General features: G+C 41.1%; 1 pseudogene; it reads left to right on the plus strand.

Moving 5' to 3' along the window:
- Window positions 1–1335: 1335 nt before the first annotated feature.
- LOC132822632 (Ig heavy chain C region-like) lies at window positions 1336–19265 on the plus strand (annotated as a pseudogene).
- The last annotated feature ends 1888 nt before the right edge of the window (window positions 19266–21153 follow it).

Genomic DNA, 21153 nt, shown 5'->3' on the forward strand with positions numbered 1-21153 from the left:
ATTGGTTCAAACTCACATCACTTGTTGCATCAGTCTCTGATTCATGTATCTCATTAAAACTGAGTGGGCCCCTTATACATGGTGAACACTGGTGTCGTGTAACAGCGAATTTCTGCTTATTTTTATGAGTTAACTGCCCCTGTCAGAGCTATCAGTGAGCAGAGAAATGTACTGTTTATAACCTACATTTGTGGTAATGATTATTGTAACACTCTCTAATTTAACCAAACACTTCTGATATACCCAGACAGTTACCTGCAATGGTTTAGATGTTGAGGAGATTGAAAAAAACGTATGGACTGTCCTGTTCTAATTCATTAGATGCTCTTTCAAAAGTTTACCTAGGCGTTATGTATCACTGCCAACTCACTTTTTATTTCTCAGGCACACAGCTTTCCTTTACTATGCATTTTAGGGTCGGAGCAATTTGAAAAAAAAGATGCAAGGAGAGACATTCTGCAATGTAAGGAGGTGCTTCTAATCTCCGGGTCCAAACTGTTTAGTGATACCCATTCATATTCCGAACATAATCACTTTAGATCTGCTCCATATTAGGTTGCCTAAATGGAATTTAGAAACGCAGATTAGAAATGGGATGTTATTTTGTAAAGTGAGAGAGACTTTGAGTGACAGCAAAAATAAAGTCACTCATTTTGTTGGTTAATAATATGATTGAAGTTCTTTTTAGCTTTATCTGCTTGTGGTGGAATGTAGAATTAAAGGGAGTTAACTTCTAATTGAATAGTCTGAATATAATCACTTTGGACACGCTCTGTATTCAGTTGCCTAAATTGAATTTTGAAATGTTTAGTATGAATTACATGTTATTTTGTAGTGGGACAGAGACTGGCAGTGTCCTGGGGAAATAAAAGCTCAATTGTTTTACTAGCTAGTAATACGTTTGAACTTTGATTTTAGTTTTATCTGCTTGTGAATGAATGTAGAAATAAAGGGAGCTAACTTTCGAATGAATTTATTTTAAAACAAAATACTTGCAACTATCATGTGAAATAGACCTGAAGGTACTCAATTTTACTTCCACCATTTAAAAAAAAACACTCCCAAAGAAGCTATTCAGCAAAATAAATATCCCAAGATGTGTATATATCCATGTTTAAGTGTAACCTGGTAAATACATGCGCCCATTTGTTGGGGCTGTGCAAGCTGAGACCAGGATCCAGTCTCAGTCTCCAGCAGGAAACCAACAGGCGGAAGCTGTAAGCCTGCCCTTTCCGATGGCCATATAAATCCTAGGCACTGGACCGTAATTCAACACTCCGGGATCGGCTTTGTTTAGAAAGATCTTGACACAACCGCTTCCCAGAAGTTATCAGAATGATTGTGTCGACAATTTTTTTCAGTTTATTACTGACTTTCTTATCATGTGAGTGTTTTTTGTTCAAGTCTGTCTTTGTTACTGTCTCAATGTTCGTCTACCTCAGGAATGTAAAAGACTCAGGCATCATTTCATCTGCATTAATGCTCATGGTTTATTTCTTGTCTTTTTTAAAGGTGTCCACTCGGAGATTGTTTTGACCCAGCCAGAGGCAGAGACTGGCCGTCCCGCAGGCAGCCTGGAACTGACCTGTAAAACCAGCGGGTTCGAGCTCAGCAGCGACTGGATGAGCTGGGTCCGCCAGGTTCCCGGCCAGGGTCTGGAGTGGCTGCTTGAGTACAAGAATCCATCCAGCAATACCTATGCACCAGCGATTAAGGGTCGATTTACTGCGTCCAAAGACACTTCAAACATTTTCTCGATGAACATGGGGAACCTGAAGATCGAAGACACCGCCATCTATTACTGTGCAAGATACGTATACTACAGTGGGTCACAGTGTTGTGCACAGTGACATCCTCATACAATAACCACTGACAAGGATTTATCTCAAATTGGTGATTTCTACCGTGGCAGGAGCGAGAAATAATGTGAGATGCAATTTAAACACAATCCAGTCGTGCTAGTTTGTACAAATGTATAATTTTTTTCTACCTTCTTCGTGTTGATTGTCAAGTTAAATGCAGACCAAACCTGGAAAAGTATTCCAAGCTTTCAAAATACAATGAATAGTAAAAGCTGAAATAATGCAGAGTCATTTTTGGAGGAGTCTGAATCACTGCTTTCTAGGAAGTGAAGAAATTATTTGCATTTTACAGTTTACATTCTGTCATAGTATTTGGCACAATGTGTCTCACAGTGTAAAACTACTATCTTGGCTACTGGGGCCAAGGGACCATGGTGACTGTGACTTCAGGTAAGAACTTTGAACATTCTTAATGACATTTTGAAAACTTTCTATTCATGTGACTAATTTCTGAATTAAATGAAGCTCAGATTCTGTGCTGAGTTTGGTTTGGTTCGGATTGATTTTTGTTCAGACTGATTATAGACTTCAGTTAAGGCTCAGCAAATAGTTAAAATGGTGATGATGGAGTCAGTTGCTCGGTGTAGCTCTTTTTTTTGACCAGATGGACATTCTGTGTGGCTGGGTTACTTGAAACACCTAATGTCTTTTAATCAATCAGCTATAAATAATGTTTAATGCCAGTGACACCCTGACTGTGAGTTTTATTATCAACAACAAACACTAAGAATTCAAAGATGTTCAAGATATTACCAAACATGACTAAAATATGCTAAAATATCATTATTCATTTCTTGAATATATGTTCTTCCCATGATTATATTATCTCATTTATTTTGTAAATTTTGTTGATGACAAGCAGGTTAGAAACTGTCATAAAAGTTTCTTGAGGTGCTATATTGCATTCTGTTGATTAGATTCTGAGTTTGTTTTACTTGATTCTGTTGAATTGAGTTGATTGGATTTTGGCTTTGTTTTAGTTGATTGGGTTGAACTGTGTTGATTGGATTCTGACTTTGTTTTTACTTGATTTTGTTGAATTGTGTTGATTGGTTTTTGGAATTGTTTTATTTGATTCTGTTGAATTGAATTGGTTGGATTCTGATTATGTTTCATTCAAATCTGTTGTTTTGAGTTGATTGGATTCTGATTTTATTTTCCTTGATTCTGTTGAATTGAGTTGATTAGATTCTTATTCAGTTTGTGAAATTGATCTGCGTTTTCATGCTTTCTGAATTGGTGTTTTCTTTCTGGTGAGGAGATTGACTCTCTGGAATACTTTTCATTACCAATATTTGTGGAGTTCTTTTGTTTTTCATGAATCATTTCTGCATTTGTTAAACTTATATGACACATTTTTCTCTGCTTGATTGAAAACATTACAGCTATTTGTAACGGTCTGAAAAACAACTTAAGGCAGAAACCCGGAAGTGTGAGAAATGAAAAAAAACGAGTTTTTAATGGATTGACTTTTTAAAAAACTCAGTTCTAATTGTAAACGAACTGAATTTTGTTTTGAGTAGCCTCATTCAAAATAAAATTTGGGACTAAAATCTGAAACTGCAGAATTGATCAGATTACATAATTGAAACTAACTTAAAATTATAATGTGGTAATATTTGTCCATTCAGTAATTTTGTTTTGACCATGAAGTGATTAATCAATATATGCCTTCAACCCCACTCTACTGTGCGCTGCACAAGATTGTCATGATCAGGAAGGGTGTGCAGGTTGGAAATAAATTGAACTATTGCCAGAAACGTTACAGCTTTAAGTGTTAAGTCCCCTCACCAACAAGGTTGCTGTTATGACCTGTTATTTCTATTCAATTTAGTCACTAGTTTGCTTGATTCTGAGCAGCTTTGTTAGACTTCAATTTGTTTTTTTTGTGAGGTTACATCATGTTCTTGGTTCTGTTGAAAATGTTTGCAGAGCTAGTTCTGCTGCAAACACACCGTGTTGTGATCTGGTGATCGTTGATATGTTGAGGAGGGACTGTGCTTGGGTAACATTAAATGTGTTATATTTGGGAAACCGTTTCTGGTTTCTACATTGTTTTTGCAATGTTAACACGGTTGGTGACAGTGAACTGCTCTTTCCTCATTCAATGCAATCAGCATGCGAGTTAAAATTTCATAAAGTCTATTATAAAGTGAAAGGCAAATCGCAAAGGTTTTAGAAATGAAGGGAAAACAGATACCTTCAGGCGCCATTTTTACTTAAAATAAATAATTAAGGATTAATCTAATCCATGCTTTACAATCCAAATTCAAAACTCAACTATCTAGTGAAATCACATGTCTGTCTTTAAACAGTTTACAAGTCATAGAGAAATATAAATAGAATTTCAAAAGTCTAATGTTCTAATAGTTCTTGCTGTTGAGCAAAAATGCCATGACTGTGCTATAATTGATCAAGAAACACCTTTCAATTCCGCTGTACACTATATACATATTTTTCTGGCTGGAAAAGATCATTGGCAAAGACCATTTGGAAATTCTGCTCAATTCTATGAAGAACAGATCAGTTTCACTGCTTTGATCAGTTTCACACATAACTTGAGTTAATTAATTGTTATGTCCCTGATTAAACTGGATTTGCAGGATAAAAATAAAACATTAACTGAATTATTTAACCTGCACAGTGCTTTAGGTGTTCCCAATCTGTGCATTTTAAATAAATAATTACATTTTACAACAAAATATCAACTGAAGAGTCATTCTTCAGGAAACAACTGCTATAGTGAATTATGTGACCAAGGCCAAATTTTGAATTAATTAAAGTAATCCACTCATGAACTCGCAGGGCAGCATGGTGGCTCAGTGATTGGCATTGCTGCCTCACAGCGCCAGGGTCCCAAATTTGATTCCACCCTCGGGTGACTGCCTGTGTGGAGTTTGCACATTCTCCCTGTGTCTGCGTGGGTTTCCTTCGGGCGCTCTGGTTTCCTACCACAGTCTAAAAGAAGTGCAGGTTAGGTGATTGTGCAATTGAGCACAGCCATAGTGTTCAGGGATGTGTATGTTAGGGTGCATTAGTCAGGGGCAAATATAAATTAGGGGGAATGGGTCTGGGTGGGCTACTTACTGAACAGAGGGTCAGTGTGGAATTGTTGGGCCAAATGGCCTGTTTCCATACTGTAGGAACTCTCCTCTTAAACCATGGGAGTACTTGCTGCAAACGCAGAGAATTCATTTTACATCGATGTGTTCAGAGTTCACAAATTTGCAGAAGACATGAACTAGAGGATAACAGAGCACATTGTTTATTCAGACACTGAAAATAGAGTAATATTTATTTTAATTAATATACTTGACCAATTTATTGCAATGTAGCGATCAGAAGGAATCTATTCACATTAGTTCAGTGTGGCAATCATTTAGATTAGATTTCCTGCAGTATGTATCGGGCCATTTGGCCCAACAAGTCCACACCGACCCTCTGAAGAGTAACCCACCCAGACCCATTCCCCTACCCTATATTTACCCCCGACTAATGCACCTAACACTATAGACAATATAGCATGACCAGTTCACCTGACATGCGCATCTTTGGATTGTGGGAGGAAATTTGTGTAAACTCCACATAGGCAGTCACCCGAGGCTGGAACCGAGCCTGGGTACCTGGATCTGTGAGGCAGCAGTGCCACATTTACTTAGACATCCGTTAAAGTGGGCAACTCCAGACAGAAGCATGTTTTCAATTCATACCTTTTTAAACATTTTAGTTCATGAAAAGCAGCTAACAAGAAAATAACCTTGCCCTAATTCCTTCAACAGAAATGCTTTCCACACTGGAATGCAAGTATTGTTTATGCAGTGCATGCAAAATCTCCACAGTTCAAGGAACATTTTAAGAATATGTAAAAATAATTTAGAGTATAACCCATTTCCTCCAGATCTGTGCTTTAATTGGTGATATTTCCCACCTCAGTAATTTTGTTAAATGCAATGACTTATTAAGTTTATTAATTCAGTGGTTATTTATGTTCATTGTGAACACATTCTCATTCACATTAATCCACTGGTTAGTTCTTCTGATGAATATTCACTTACAGTGAATATATTTGACGTGAGGAGTTGAGCAATGTATCCTCTAGGATTAAGTCTGTTGTACAGTTTGTTTCAGTGCTATCTCTGACTAACTTGTCAACGGTCCTGACCATTTGTAAATTGTCCAGTTCGGATACCTGAATCTCAGACAGTTCAATTTCATCTCGCGCTTCAAAACCACTTTTATCTGCCAGAAATACAATAGGTGCCTCAGAATTGAGAGCCCTGACTAAGTTGTTCCAATCAGAACGAACGTTTCAGGAACAAAAGGCAGATAGCAAGAGTTCTGAAATTGGTTGTTGGCAACAAGGGATATTTGATTGAGCGAGGCAGAGGGAAATATGCTGCATATTTTCTTTGTGCCTCAGTTATACAGGAGATGTTTCGTGGCACAATGTAGAATCAGAATTTTTTTTGCATCTTATTATTTGAAAACCTATTATCAGCTTTTAATGTCACTGGCAACAGTAATATTACACTTCAAAACATTTTAAACTTTCTCAAACGAAGTAGACCGTCTGGTGCAGCAACATTCACAGCGGAAAGAGGAAGGGAGTTCGAGGTTGGAATCCAGTGACAGTGAATTGATGGCAATGCAATTCCTAGTTTTATTGCTCTGTAGTTCCCATAGAGTTTGAACAATTTGGAGCTGCTGTCAAAGTATTCTTGGATAAATGTTGAAACGTTACTTTCATTGTACAAACATTCTGGAACAATCCCTAGTTGCGGGAAGGTGTTAATAACTAACATGGTTTATGTACTGTCAAAACAGGTGGGCTATGTTCTCCGTGATAGTGCCGAGCTCATTGTGTTCAGGTCTGTTGTGAGGTTGTAGTCGGGTCCCTGATTCTGTGCCAGGTGGCCTGTGTTCACTTACAACCTGTTAGAGAGGTATGTAACACCATCTCTTATCAGGTTACTTCAATGCAAGAAAGCAGATTGTGATGTTTGGGTGTTTGTTGGAATTCCACTCACAGAGGCCAGTGAAATCTCTTCAATCGCTGTCCTGACTTGTGTCTCTTAGATATTAAACAGAATTTTGGTGGTTAGCAGCTTTTTCCAGATCAATATTTGTTCACAAGCTTTTGGGCATCGCTAGATGGGGTTAATGGAGTAAGTGCTCAAAGAAATCCCAGCTTTTGACTTGCTGTTCTAACAATATCATTTATAACTAATCCCGAATGAATCATTTTCGAAGCATATTTGATGAGATTTTGCTTAGGCTGTTTTACTTTATATTAAACCAGTGCTGTAGCTGAATTTGATTGTTCAGTACGGTGAGGGTTCTGCTGAATCCAACACTTGCAGCAGATGGTGATAGCTTTTCAGTTGGTCTTCAATTGCTATCTCAGACCATCCAGTATCTCTGCTAAGAATCCTTTTTCCAACAGGAGTCAAGCCAACGTAATCACTGTTTATCTCAACGGGTGTGAGCTCTTGTGCCAAAAACATGAAAACAATTTGGTGAAGAGGGGGTCTTTGGATGGGAAAGGTTAACCTTGCCGTCTCTCCACAGGAGCTGCTAGACCTGCTGAGTTTCTTCAGAAGTTTCTGTCTTTATTTTGGTTTTCTAGCATTTAAAGTTTGTTGTTTCATTGAAAAACGTTCTGTTCGATTAAACACGTTCTTCAGAGAAAAGATGCATTTGAACAAATTGCGAATGTTCAGAGATATTAAATATCAGAGATATTATTGAATTTGAGCGCCCTGATCTCGAGCTGTAGTTTCACAAGAAACTATTATGAAGTAACAATCCACTGCAGAGTGCAGTGGCTGCTGTAATTGGGTGGAAGTTATTTTGATCACTCAAATAGAGAATGTCAATGATCCCATTCCAAATAATCAACAGAAGTTTTTTTTTAAAACACGTTTAAGTTTGTTGAAATATTTTAATAACAAGTATTCACGGCCAGTGCTAGCTTAATGAATGACACAATGACAGGAAGGTAGGAACAAGAGGAGGGCACTCAGCCCCTCGAGATGTTCCACCACTTACTTAGATCATGGTGCATCTGTGAGCTCAATCCCCAGGTCTCCCTTTGGCTAAAACTCTTTAACACCTTTGTTTAACAAGCAAAAACTATCCCAGATTTACTGATTCGACTGCCCATAACAAAGGGAGGCACCATTTCTGAAAGAAATTCCTGTGAGTACAGTGACACAATGAGGTTGGAATTAATTGCTCATGAAAGTAAACTTTAAATCTCTGACAATTTCCAATTGAAACATCCCAATCATCATATTTCATTAATTTAACACTATACTTCCCTGGAATAAAGAAATATAATGTGTGATTGCCTTGCTAAAAATGAGGAGGAAGTGAGGACTGCAGATGCTGGAGATCAGAGCTGAAAATGTGTTGCTGGAAAAGTGCAGCAAGTCAGGCAGCATCCAAGGAGCAGGAGAATCGACGTTTCGGGCATAAGTCCTTCTTCAGGAAGGGCTCCTTGGATGCTGCCTGCTCCTTGGATGCTGCCTGACCTGCTGCGCTTTTCCAGCAACACATTTTCAGCTGTTGCTAAAAAATGAGGGAAGCTTCATTCCTATTATATGATTAAGAAATAGCTCTGTTCATTCAGTGAAAACACAGTCAAATCACACAAAAGGAAACCATGATTTGGAGATGCCGGTGTTGGACTGGGGTGTACAAAGTTAAAAATCACACAACACCAGGTTATTATCCAACAGGTTTAATTGGAAGCACACTAGCTTTTGGAGCGACGCTCCTTTATCAGCATCGCTCCGAAAGCTAGTTTGTTTCCAATTAAACCTGTTGGACTACAACCTAGTGTTGTGTGATTTTTAAAAAAGGAAATGATGTCATCTTGTGTAGACACACAAGTGCCTCAAATCATTTTCAATTCTTCCAGTGGTTGTTTCAATCTCTAGACAGGTGTGGAAGTGTCAGACTTTTTATATTGCCTTGAGAAACCAGTTGTCATCAGTCTATTTGAATTGCTGAAGTTTGTGTGGTATTAGCACATTCACAGCACTGTTAGGAAGTGAGTCCCATGGCTGTGATTGAGGAAGAGGAAACAGGCAGGGAAATAGTTGAGAGTCAAGTTGAAGTCTGATTTGGAGGAAAGCTTTACATGCATGTGTGCCCTTATCCTCAAGGATCACAATTTTGGAACATGCTGCCGAAGGGACATGTCAGCATGCAAAATGGAAGCTGAAGAAGGCATCTCGGCCTCTCTAGAAGGCTATTCCATTCATGGGATCATCATTAATCTTGCTGCTCACCAGTCTTCCCAACACTCGATAACATTGAACCTGATTGTTTACTGTTCAACAAAAGAATGGTGAATTCTTTTGGAATTCTCCACCACAGAAATTCATAGATTCAAGACTCATCGATTCTTGAAAGCGTTGTCTCAAGTACCTAGTGTGTTGAAGGTGTTTGGCGCATGTACCTTCATTGGTCAGAGCACTGAGTGCAGGAGTTAGGGCTTCATGTTGTAACTGTCCAAAACATTGGAATGAACTGCCAGAGGAAGCGGTAAGTGCAGAGATAGGTCCCACATTGAGAAGACATTTGAACAGCTACAGGAACTGGATAGGTCTGGATGGATATGGGCCAAAGGCAGGCAAGTGGAATGAGTTTAATTTGGGAACTCTGGTCAGCATGGATGGGCTGGACCAAGGGAACTGTTTCGGTGCTGTACGACTTTATGTCTCACTGACTTTATGGTGGATAGGCTCAAAGTTGGAAGGTGGTGAGCAAGTGAGGGGCTAGATTGGGCATGTGGGAGAGTTTGGGCTGGTAGGCTGGCTGCTGGGTAAGCTTGCGTGCACTCTGAGTGGCAAAAGGTGGCATCAAGGTAAATGGTAATGGTCACAGGATAATTTGGTCGAATTGTGCTTGGTAGGTGAGGGGTAGTTTGAGCTGAAATGCAGGAGGTCTGTCTTTGTCAGGTTGGTTTATGGAGAGGTGGGCAGGATGCCAGGCTGGTTAGTGTAGAGGTGGGCAGAGTGCCAGGATGTTTCGGGGATGGAAGGTCACTGGAATGAAGTGACAGGTGGACGTGTTGTCAAAATGCAAAGCTCGGAGTCTGGCAAAATGGTAGGTTGTAAAGCACAGATGCCAAAGGAGCTAGGATGCAATGTGCACAGGTTGTCTTGGGTAAGATGAGAGGTCAGTGATCAAGGGTTGAGGTCATGTTTTGGGTAGTGGGCTTTTGTCAGAGGTTGTGAAAATGATGGTGCCAGGTCCAGTCAGGGCCAGATTCGCCATGGACCAGGTACAGGGCGGCAGGAGTGTAAATGACTGAAAGGAATTGAGATCATATGTCCATCTGGAATATAGAATATAGAACATTACTGTGCAGTACAGGCCCTTCAGTCCTCAATGTTGCGCTGACCTGTGGAACCAATCTGAAGCCTATCTATCCTACACTATTCCATTTTCATCCATATGTTTATCCAATGATCTTTTAAATGCCCTTAAAGTTGGCGAGTGTACTATTGTTGCAGGCAGTGTGTTCCATGGCCCTACTACTCTCTGAGTAAAGAAACAACCTCTGACATCTGTCATCTATGTCCTCTCCTGCTAGCCATCACTATTCAAGGAAAAAAACTTTCACTGTCCACCCTCTGTTTATCTTTTATGTCTCAATTAAGTCACCTCTCAACCTTCTTCTCTCAAACAAAAACAGCCTCAAGATCCTCATCCTTTCCTCATTAAACCTTCCCGCCATACCAAACAACATCCTGGGAAACCTCCTCTGAACTCTTCCCAAGCTTCCACATTCTCTCTATGATGTGGTGACCAGAACAGTACACAATACTCCAAGTGCAGCCACACCAGAGTTTTGTACAGCTGCAACCTAACCTCATGGTTCTGAAACTCAGTCCCTCTATCGATGAAAGCCAGCACAAAGTATGCCTTCTTAACAACTCTATCAAACTGGCTGGCAACTTTTAGGGATCTGTGTACATGGGCACCGAGATCTCTCTGCTCAGCTACACTACCAATATGGATTGCCTTGGATGTGTTTTGTGTGATAGGGCTTGTGTGTTCTGGGCATGAATGGGTGTATAGCAGGGTGGGGTTTGTCAATGTGAGTGGAAATTTAGGTCTAGGTAGAGTAAGTGCAGTGGTTAGTCTGAGAGATGAGGTTTGGTGGTGAACTGCGTATCAGTTTGATAGTTATTAAAGTTAAAGATTACTTGTTCATTTCTCAAATCATATTTACGTAAATACTCAGCTGTAACACTCCAAAGTCTCTGAACCTTAATGGTCCTCCATTTTTCAGAGGCCTCCAGAATTCAGATCATTGTAAATGAGATGTTTCAACTTCCAGCCAATTGGCCTGAGTTCAGCCGTGACAGCCATCCTCCCCGTCCCAGTGCTCAGCTCCTGCCTGTGCTGCTGCTGCTGCTGCAGTGACCTTCCTCCCAGAGAGAACATTCTGTCTTGCATTGATAAGTGAGGAAGGCTCACTGGACCTGATTTCCAAGTATGGGGATGGCAAACACGAGGGGACACAACTTTAAAGTGAGGGGAGATAGGTATAAGACAGATGGCAGAGGTAGTTTCTTTACTGATTGTGTAGTAAGGGTGTGGAATGCTTTGCCTGCAACGGTCGTAGATTTGCCAAGTTTAAATACATTAAAGTTGTCATTGGACAGGCATATGGATGTGCATGGAATAGTATAGGTGGAATGGGCTTCATATTCGTATGTCTGAGCAGCACAACATCGAGGGCCGAAGGGCCTGCACTGCACTGTGATGTTCTATGTTCTATGATTCACTCTGATTTCTCTCCGGGGGTACTGCCAGCTGTTGGGTATTTCCAGCAGCAGGGTACCTAGTGGGGCGGCACGCTGGTTCCGTGGTTAGCGCTGCTGCCTCACAGTGCTAGGGACTCGGGTTCCATTCCAGCCTCGGGTGACTGTCTGTGTGGAGTTGACACTTTCTCCCCATATCTGTGTGCATTTTCGCCCACAGTCCAAAGATGTACAAGCTGGGCGAATTGCAAATGTTGTGTTCAGTGATTGGGAGGTTAGGTGCATTAGTCAGGGTTAACTATAGCATAATAGGGTAGAGGAATGGATCTGGATGCGTTTCTTTTCAGAGGGTGGGTGTGGACTTGTTGGGCCAAATGGCCTGTTTGCACACACTGTAGAATTTCGATGAATCTGCATTTCCTTGGTTTGTATTTTGTGAAATTTCTCTGCTCTTCACAGCAATCCAATGAAAGTGTCAGTTGGTGAGATCTTCAAACAGTTACTGGGGTGGGATCAGGATGTTCTTCTTCCTAAATGATATGGCAATGGTCAAGGTCGAGGGCATGTTTCTAAAGAGGGAACCAATGATCATGATCAGCAACTGGTAGGAAACAAAAATAAACTCCAGTTATGCTGTAGACTTCAGCGGGAGCATACTGGCAAACGGTTACAGCTGAGGATACATTTGAGTAACTGATAAGGTCAAATTAACAGAAACTAACATGCTCAATTGGTCATTCTATTGTAGAGACACCATCTTCTCCCACGCTTTATGGCCTGGTCTCCTCCTGTGAGGAGCACAGCACCAGTTCGACAATCTTTGGTTGTTTGGTGATGGACTATTCTCCTGACGTCACCAAGGTAACCTGGAAGAAAGGCGGGGAGCTAATCACGGATGGATTGAAGACTTACCCATCCGTGAGAAACAAGAAGGGAACCTACACCCTGAGCAGCCAGTTAACCCTGCCCGGGTCAGCGGTAGATTGCCCCAGCAAAATCTACTGTGAGGTTGAACACAGCGGGTCTCACAAGAGCACAGAAATGCCATGTCCAGGTACGTATTGTGGGAACTGAGATAAACAGAGCATCTGGGATTAATATGAATAAGGCATTATTTATAATCATTTTCACAGAATCACCTTATACAGCACAGGAAAAAGGCCCTTTGATCCATCCAGTTTACGCCTATCAATAACAGCCACCTAACTATTCCAGTCCCATGTGCCAGCACATGATCCATTGCCTTGTGTGACTTGCCCTTGCAAGGATGCATCTCAATACTTCATACTTATTATGAGGGGCTCAGTTTCGACATGACTTATAGGTGCTGAGCTCCAGGCTAACACCACCCTCTGTTTGATTTTGTTTTCCCCTAAGATCCACTTGGAACCTCCTGGCCTTACCTTCACCCTGTGCCCCTGAGGCATTGATCTCTCCATCAAGGGGAAAGGTTTCATCCAGTTTACCCAGTCTATGCCTAAAATAATTCTAGACATCATGATAATCTTCTCCCTAATACTCCTCTGCTCCAAGGAAAACTCCTGTCTATCTCATCTAGTTTCATAACTAAAACCCTCCAACCCAGGCAAGATCCTGGCAAATCTAATCAATACTGCCTTCAGTGTAATCACATTCCTTCGATAACATGCACACAACGCTTCAGTATGGCCTAACCAGTGTTCTATCAAGTTCCAGTATCATCTGCCGATTCTTCATTGTCAATGTCTAGGCTAATAAAAGCAAATATCCTCCCACCTTCTTCGTCTCTTTATCCAGACGACACAGTACTATAGGGGATTGGTGGGTACATGCACCAAAGATCCTCAGGCCTTTCCAGGGTTCCACCATTCAAAATGTCATACCTCACAGATTCTTCTGCCGAATTCCATCACCTTACATTTATCCAGAATAATTTCCATTTGCAACTTCTCTTCACATACAACCAACCCTTTTATATCCTCCTGCAATCTAAAGCCATAATGCTCATGACTTACCAACATGACAGTTTTCATTTCATCTGTGAATTCACTGGTTAATCCTCCTAAATTTGAGTCTCAATCATTGGTATGTAAGAGAAATAACATGGAAATCAACACCAATCCCTACAGAACACCAGGAGACATAGATTTCCAGTCACGCAGACACCCGATGACTATTATCCCCTGCTCCCATCACTCAGCCAGTTCTCGATCCAATCTGTCAAATTAACTCGGATCCCAGTGGCTCTGATTATTGCTATCATCTGGACATCGAGTTATCTCTCTGAAAACTACTATCAAATTGTTACACATGACTTTCTCTCAATAAAACCGCGCTGAAAGTTGTTGATTTATCTTCCAAATGAAGACTAATTTCACTTTTCAATAGTTTCCCTACCACTGTGACTAGCTTAACAGATCTGTGTTTTCATTATTTATCCCTTCCTTTGTCCTGCGTAACAGTGCAACGTTGGCTGATCTACACTCACTTGGCACAACTGCTGTGGCCAGACAGTAATTCTAAATTATTGTCAGCGACCCAACTATTTCATCCTTTTCTTCGCTCAACCGCTTGGTATACTTTTCATCTGCCCTGGAAATATAACAACTTTTCATTCAGCAAGACAACACAGAACATCACGTCATGTGTCCTAATTTCTGAAAGTACATCACAACCCCCCTCCATGATTTCTGTCCCCACATTGTCCGTCTTACTAGTGAACACTGACACAACACATTTGTTTTGACCACAACCTAATCCTCCGACTCCACTCCAATAACAACACTTAATGGGCATTACTGTTTCCCGAATAATTCTTTTATTATGAATGAGCCTGTAACTTTTAAAAATATTTTCCTTTATTTTGACTGCTATTATTTTCTCATGCTCCCCTTTGCTCTTCTAATTCCTTTGTCTTTCAAACTCCCCCTTGCATGTTCTGTGCTCCACACTAATTTCTATTGTTTTGAGATTTCAGTATAGACCGGAAGCCTCCCTTGTTTCTCTTTATCTCACCCTCCATGCCCTTTGGTATCCAGAGCCCGCTACATTCTTGGTCCCATTCAGTGGCTTCCTGGGAAATGTCCTCCCTGTGATTTTCCTATCTCTTTCTTAAATGTGTCACACTGCTCTGACTCAGATTTACCAATAAGTGTCAGCTTCCAGTCCACTCTGGTTAAGTCATTACCTGATCTTACTAAAATTGTCCTTCCCCTTTTCAGAACTTTGGGCCAATTTCTATTCCTTTGCAGTACAATCTGAAATCCAACTGATTTACGATCACTGTCTGCAAAGTGCACCACCATTGATGTTTTACCCACTGGGTCGACTTCATTTCCAAAAGTTAAGTTCAGGTTCACCCCTTTCTTGCAAGGTCTGGATTAAAATTCTCTGTATTAACACATACTTTGTTTAAATATTCTCCTGGGGGCATTTTCAGAATTGTGCTCCCTCTAAACTTTTGACACAATGAATATCCAAGCCTATGCTGAGGAAGTTAAAAACCTCTTTTCTCATTCCCCTATTTAATTAACATTTCTCTGAAATTTGCCCATGTATTTGCACTTGGTCTTTTGAACCTATAGTAAGGTCTATCGTGCTCTCCCAGTAGTTATGTTTGCTGTATTTTGGTTTTGAAGTACTGTCCATTTGCCTTTGTTCGAGGAGGTATCCATGATTTCATTTCTCTTTACAGCCTAAAATACTCTTGTCAGAATTGCGACAGAAGCAACATTCTGTGCCGCAAACCCCCGCCTCCATCCTTTTCCATCTTTCCCTGTCTCGCCTGAAGGCACTAAATCCTGGAATATTGAATAGCCACTCCTGCCCGGCTCTCAATATGTCTCCGTGATAGCAACCGCATCATTTCCTCATTTATGCCGGTAATTCATCTGCTTTGTTCATTAGACTCTGTCATGAAAATGAATACCATCCAAAGTTGCTATCTCCCTTCTGATGTTACCGGCCTATAGTTTCTATGCCTCCTTGACCCCCTTGCTGTGTCCTATAATTTTAGCCTTTCACATTGTCCTGCTGATCTTTCTGTGTGGATACCAGCTTCTCCAGCACTCTGCACAATTATGATTCTTGTATCCATTAACCACAAGAAACCTTGATATATGAGAACTGATTGTATTTGTTATGAAATTCATCAGATAATTTATGCGATGTGTTTCCTAAAGGTAGAGGTCCTCTCCCACCAACCCTTCTCCTAACTGTGAGCTCCAGTGAAGAAATCGCAAGCAGCAAGTTTGCAACTGTCGTTTGTTCAATCATCGATTTCCATCCAAAGTCAATCTCCGTGAGTTGGTTGAAAAATGGCCGACTCTTGGATTCTGGCTTCTTCACGTCTCCCGTGTGTGAGGCGAACGGGAACTTCTCGGTGACGAGTCGGCTGATGGTCCCTTATGGTGAATGGTACAACAGTGCAGTCTATATCTGCCAGGTCACTCATGAAGAGAACGTTCAAAGTAAAAACATCACCGCACTCCAGGGTAAGAGACACATACTGAGAGAGCTACAAATCACTCTGAACTCTGATGTGAATCAAACTAATTTATCAGGCGTAGTAAACAGCAAGGTACAGCTTCTCGTTTCCCAGCATGTCACGTATCTCATTTCAGTTTGAGTGTTACATTAGCATTGCTCATAATTCAACATTTTGGCAAGTCAGAAAAGCATGTTTCCTCTCTGTTGAAGATAGATATATAGACAGTGAGCTTTGTTAAATAGTTTGTTGCCTGACCATGCTGGGAGAGGCATTCAGAGTGCTGAATCCTTGCCTGGTAGTGGCTTCAAGGATAAGTTTGGGGGTGGAGGGGGGATATTGGAGAGATATCTAATTGAAACATAAAAAATACTGAGAGACTGAGGTCGAGTGAACGGGGAATAGATGTTTTGACTGGTAGGCGAGACTAGGACCCAAGGGCACAGTCTCAGGGTCAAAGGGGCACCGTTTAGAACTGAGATGGGGAGGAATTTCTTCAGCCAGAGGGTGATGAATCTGTGGAACTTGTTGCTGCAGAGGGCTGTGGAGACAGGCCATTGTGTATATTCAAGCCAGAGATAGTTCGGCTCTTGTTTAGTGTGGGGAGAAGACAGTAGAATGGCTTTAGCCCGAAACGTCGGTTTTCCTGCTCGTCAGATGCTGCCTGACCTGCTTTTCCAGCATCATTCTGATCTAAACTCTGGATTGGCCGAACAGCCTTATTCTGATCCTCTATCTTATGATGATGTGGTCTCAAAATGACGTGGTTAAAATATGCAGTGACCCTTACTTGAAAATAAATCAAAATGCGTTCAATGCTTCATTCCCTGCTCAGGAATGACCTGTTGGCCTTGGACATTGTACGACATTGATTTTTATCTGGTACTGAGCTCTTTAACTGCATTTATGGGATCAGACCACAGACCAAGTGGGTATCACATTTGATGAACTGGGATAAACGTGATCTCACTGAGCTTATTTAAGATGCTCTCTGTAAGTAGTGGATGAGGCAGGAGAATAAATTCTGGTAAGAATGCTACAATAGGGATGAATGAACGAGGAACTCGAGACAGGCTGATTTAGCCTGGTTTGGGGTGGCGATGTTTACACAGTGGGTAGTGGATGTCTATAAAATTAGTGTACATTTCCATCACGTTTGTAGATTAATTTAAGATGCTTTTGTTTGTTTTTTTTCTCCCCTGCTCTATGAAGAAATTTTAAAAATGCAGCTTGGTAAATAAAGTGAAAGTACAGACCAGTCATGAACGAACTGAATGGAGGGAAAGACTTAAGGAGATGGGTGTCCTTCTCGATATCCAATGCTGTACTCAGTGTCTTGTTTTCAGATCTACTCCAAACTCAGCCCACGAGGAACAATGACATAAATTAGAGAATGACATCACACCAATAACGCAAAGTATTTTTGATCACGTTAAATATAATGAACAGAATTTCCATGGATATTCACCGCTCCTGTAACACTTTAGAACTCTGCAAAGAGAATAATTATTATTTATTATAATTTGTCCAAAATTTGGGATGTGATTTGGCAGTCAGCGTGACCAGCAGCACTTGCACCTAAGGGTTATGAACATGGAATTGAACTCATTATATTCAGATTACTCTTGTCACAAGTATCTATAGATGGTCTTAAGTGAGAGACAAACTCTGAAAGAAAGGTAATTCCATGGGTTACATAATGGTATCTTCGATGATTTTACTTTTTTCACAGGTGGCACTTGTTACAAAGCCAGTGTTCTTTAGGAATAATGACACAGGGTATGTCATAGGTAATCACAAATGCTTTCACAAATCAAAATACATCAACAATAGTAAGCATCGTTTCAGCAATGGTTGGAGTTGCCATTTTGAAGGTGGTGTCTTCACCCTGTGAAGAAGTAATCTGAAGATTGGGTGTTTGTATCATAAAAGGGCATTTTTCATTGACTTTGATTTTTGTTTCATAGAAGATACCGAGTGCCACCCTAACACCGTTAAAATCCTCCCACCGCCAGTAGAACAAGTCTTACTGGAGGCGACGGTGACGTTAACCTGTGTTGTGTCCAATCTTCCTTCTGGAGTCAACGTGACCTGGAAACAAGAAAAGAAGCCTCTGAAATCAGAGATTGCTGACCAGCCTGGACAGAATCCCGACAGCGTGATCAGCAAATTAGACATTTCTACTGAAGCCTGGCTGAGTGGCGTTACTTTTGAATGTGTGGTGTACCATCAGAATCTACCGACTCCGCTGAGAGACTCCATCCACAAGGAGAAAGGTGAGCGGTGAGATTAAAACACAAAGCATCCCATGTGTAATCCAGATCCAGTTACATCAATGGCAGGCTTTGATTGGTAATGAACAAACACCGTTGGGAGCATTAATGATGCATCTGAAGGCAGGATAACAAAGTAGCTGATTAAGAAAAAGATGGACCAAAGGATATTGTATTCTGATTAAATCAGATAAGGTGGGAAGAAACCTGGGTTGTGATGTCACCATCAGCAATGACAGTTGGACAGAATGCCCTTGTTGTGGGTTGGAAACATGGAGGCAACTTTCACATTAAACTTTACTTTTTTTACTGAACAGAATGTGTACCATACTGCTCCTTTAGAAAATGAAAGTGAATAAATCCCAAATTTAAAATGACGTATTTTAATATTGAGTGAAATTGTGATATTGGTTCAGGATGTTTTTGATTGATTTATATTTGTCTCAAATATTCTGCAGTGATTAATCCGCTGGAGCCATCAGTGTCGGTCCTCCTGCCACCAACAGAAGAAATCTCCGCTCAGAAGTTTCTCTCCCTCACCTGTTTAGTGAGAGGTTTCTCCCCCCGAGAGATCTTCGTCAAGTGGACAAGCAATGACAAGCCGGTGAATCCCAGTAACTACAAGAACACCGAGGTGATGGCGGAGAGTGACAACACCTCCTTCTTCATCTACAGCCTGTTATCCATTACAGCGGAGGAGTGGGCCAGCGGTGCTTCTTACTCCTGTGTGGTGGGACATGAAGCGATTCCATTGAAGATCATCAACAGAACAGTCGATAAATCCAGCGGTAAACCGAGTTTCGTAAACATTTCACTTGCACTGATGGACACTGTTAATTCATGTCAATAAAAATCTCAAAGTTGCATTTAATAATTCAACAGAAGTAATAAAGTTTCTTTTCCCTCCAGTTGTGAGTTAAATACTGAATTAGTTGTTTCTCACTCTGACTTACATTCCATCTCTGTAGTTAAAGTGGGTTATTAACAGGTCTAGGACAAGTGTCTTGTGCAGTTAATGTTCTCTGCTCAAATACACCCTGGGTCAGAGACAGAGTAAAGGTCACTCATTGCAGGATTCCGCCAAGTACCTTATCCATCCTAAATCCCTCTGTGACAAAATCTGACAATGTCCATTTTATGTCCAGGGTAGAGCACGAGTTTTGAACTTGGTGTTCTTGATTCCCCTGATTGGACATTCTTATAAAATTCATGTCAGTTTTAAACTGCCACATTGCACCAATTGGAAATGTAAATTTAATACACTTTAAAATTAAATTTGATTGGAACATACCAATCGTAAAGAGTGCAGAACAGTTTGAATGTAACCGTTGTTTCTGGGGAACTGCCAGGGATCTTGCGCCAGCGCATGAGTTGACAGAATGTATCTTCACTTTCACACCAAAGGGAATCGACAGATAAGTTGTCGTGGAGCAGAGGGGAGGGGAACGATGAATGGTCTGTCCTCTTGCTCCCTGTACAGAGTTTTCATGGTAGATGTCCTCTGTAATGTAACCCCGTTACTAACAGGAACAGTCAGCTTCTTGCTTACTGTCCAAAGATTGAACATTTCCATGCAAAATAATACCTTTGAAACATGTTGGACACGCTTGGCTCTGTTAACAAATGATTAACATCGATTCCCATAATCCAAAACTGGTGTTTGCATCGTCCCAGTTTGAATTCCATAGTTTTGTCTCAGTTTTCTGGAGCACATGGGATCAATTAGAACATAGAACATAGAAAAATACAGCGCAGTACAGGCCCTTCGGCCCTTGATGTTGCGCCGACCAAAGTCTACCTAACCTACACTAGCCCAATAACCTCCATATGCTTATCCAATGCCCGCTTAAATGACCATAAAGAGGGAGAGTTCACCACTGCTACTGGCAGGGCATTCCATGAACTCACAACCCGCTGAGTAAAGAATCTACCCCTAACATCTGTCCTATACCTACCACCCCTTAATTTAAAACTGTGTCCCCTAGTGACAGCTGACTCCATTAACAGAAAAAGGTTCTCAGTGTCGACCCTATCTAAACCCCTAATCATCTTGTACACCTCTATCAAATCTCCCCTAAACCTTCTTTTCTCCAATGAGAACAACCTCAAGTGCCTCAGCCTTTCCTCATCCGATCTTCCTACCATGCCAGGCAACATCCTGGTAAACCTCCTCTGCACTCGTTCCAGTGCCTCCACATCCTTCCTATAGTATGGCGACCAAAACTGCACACAATACTCCAGATGAGGCCGCACCAGAGTCTTATACAACTGCAACATGACCTCAGGACTCTGGAACTCAATTCCTCTACCAATAAAGCCCAGTACACCATATGCCTTCTTCACAGCACTATTTACCTGGGTGGCAACTTTCAGAGATCTGGACACCAAGATCCCTCTGCTCATCCACACTACCAAGTAGCCTACCATTAGCCCAGTAATCCATCTTCTTGTTACTCCTACCAAAGTGAATGACTTCACACTTAGCTACATTGAACTCCATTTGCCACCTTTCTGCCCAGCTCTGCAACTTATCTATATCCCGCTGTAACCTGCCACATCTTCTTCGCTGTCCACAACTCCACCGACTTTCATGTCATCCGCAAACTTGCTCACCCAGCTTTCAAGCCCCTCCTCTAGATCATTTATAAAGATGACAAACAGCAATGGTCCCAAAACAGATCCTTGTGGAACACCGCTAGTAACTGCACTCCAAGATGAACCTATTCCATCAACTACTACCCTCTGTCTCCTTCCAGCCAGCCAATTCCTAA

The sequence above is a fragment of the Hemiscyllium ocellatum genome, chromosome 15 (genome assembly GCF_020745735.1).
Source record: "Hemiscyllium ocellatum isolate sHemOce1 chromosome 15, sHemOce1.pat.X.cur, whole genome shotgun sequence".
Classification (NCBI taxonomy): Eukaryota; Metazoa; Chordata; class Chondrichthyes; order Orectolobiformes; family Hemiscylliidae; genus Hemiscyllium; species Hemiscyllium ocellatum.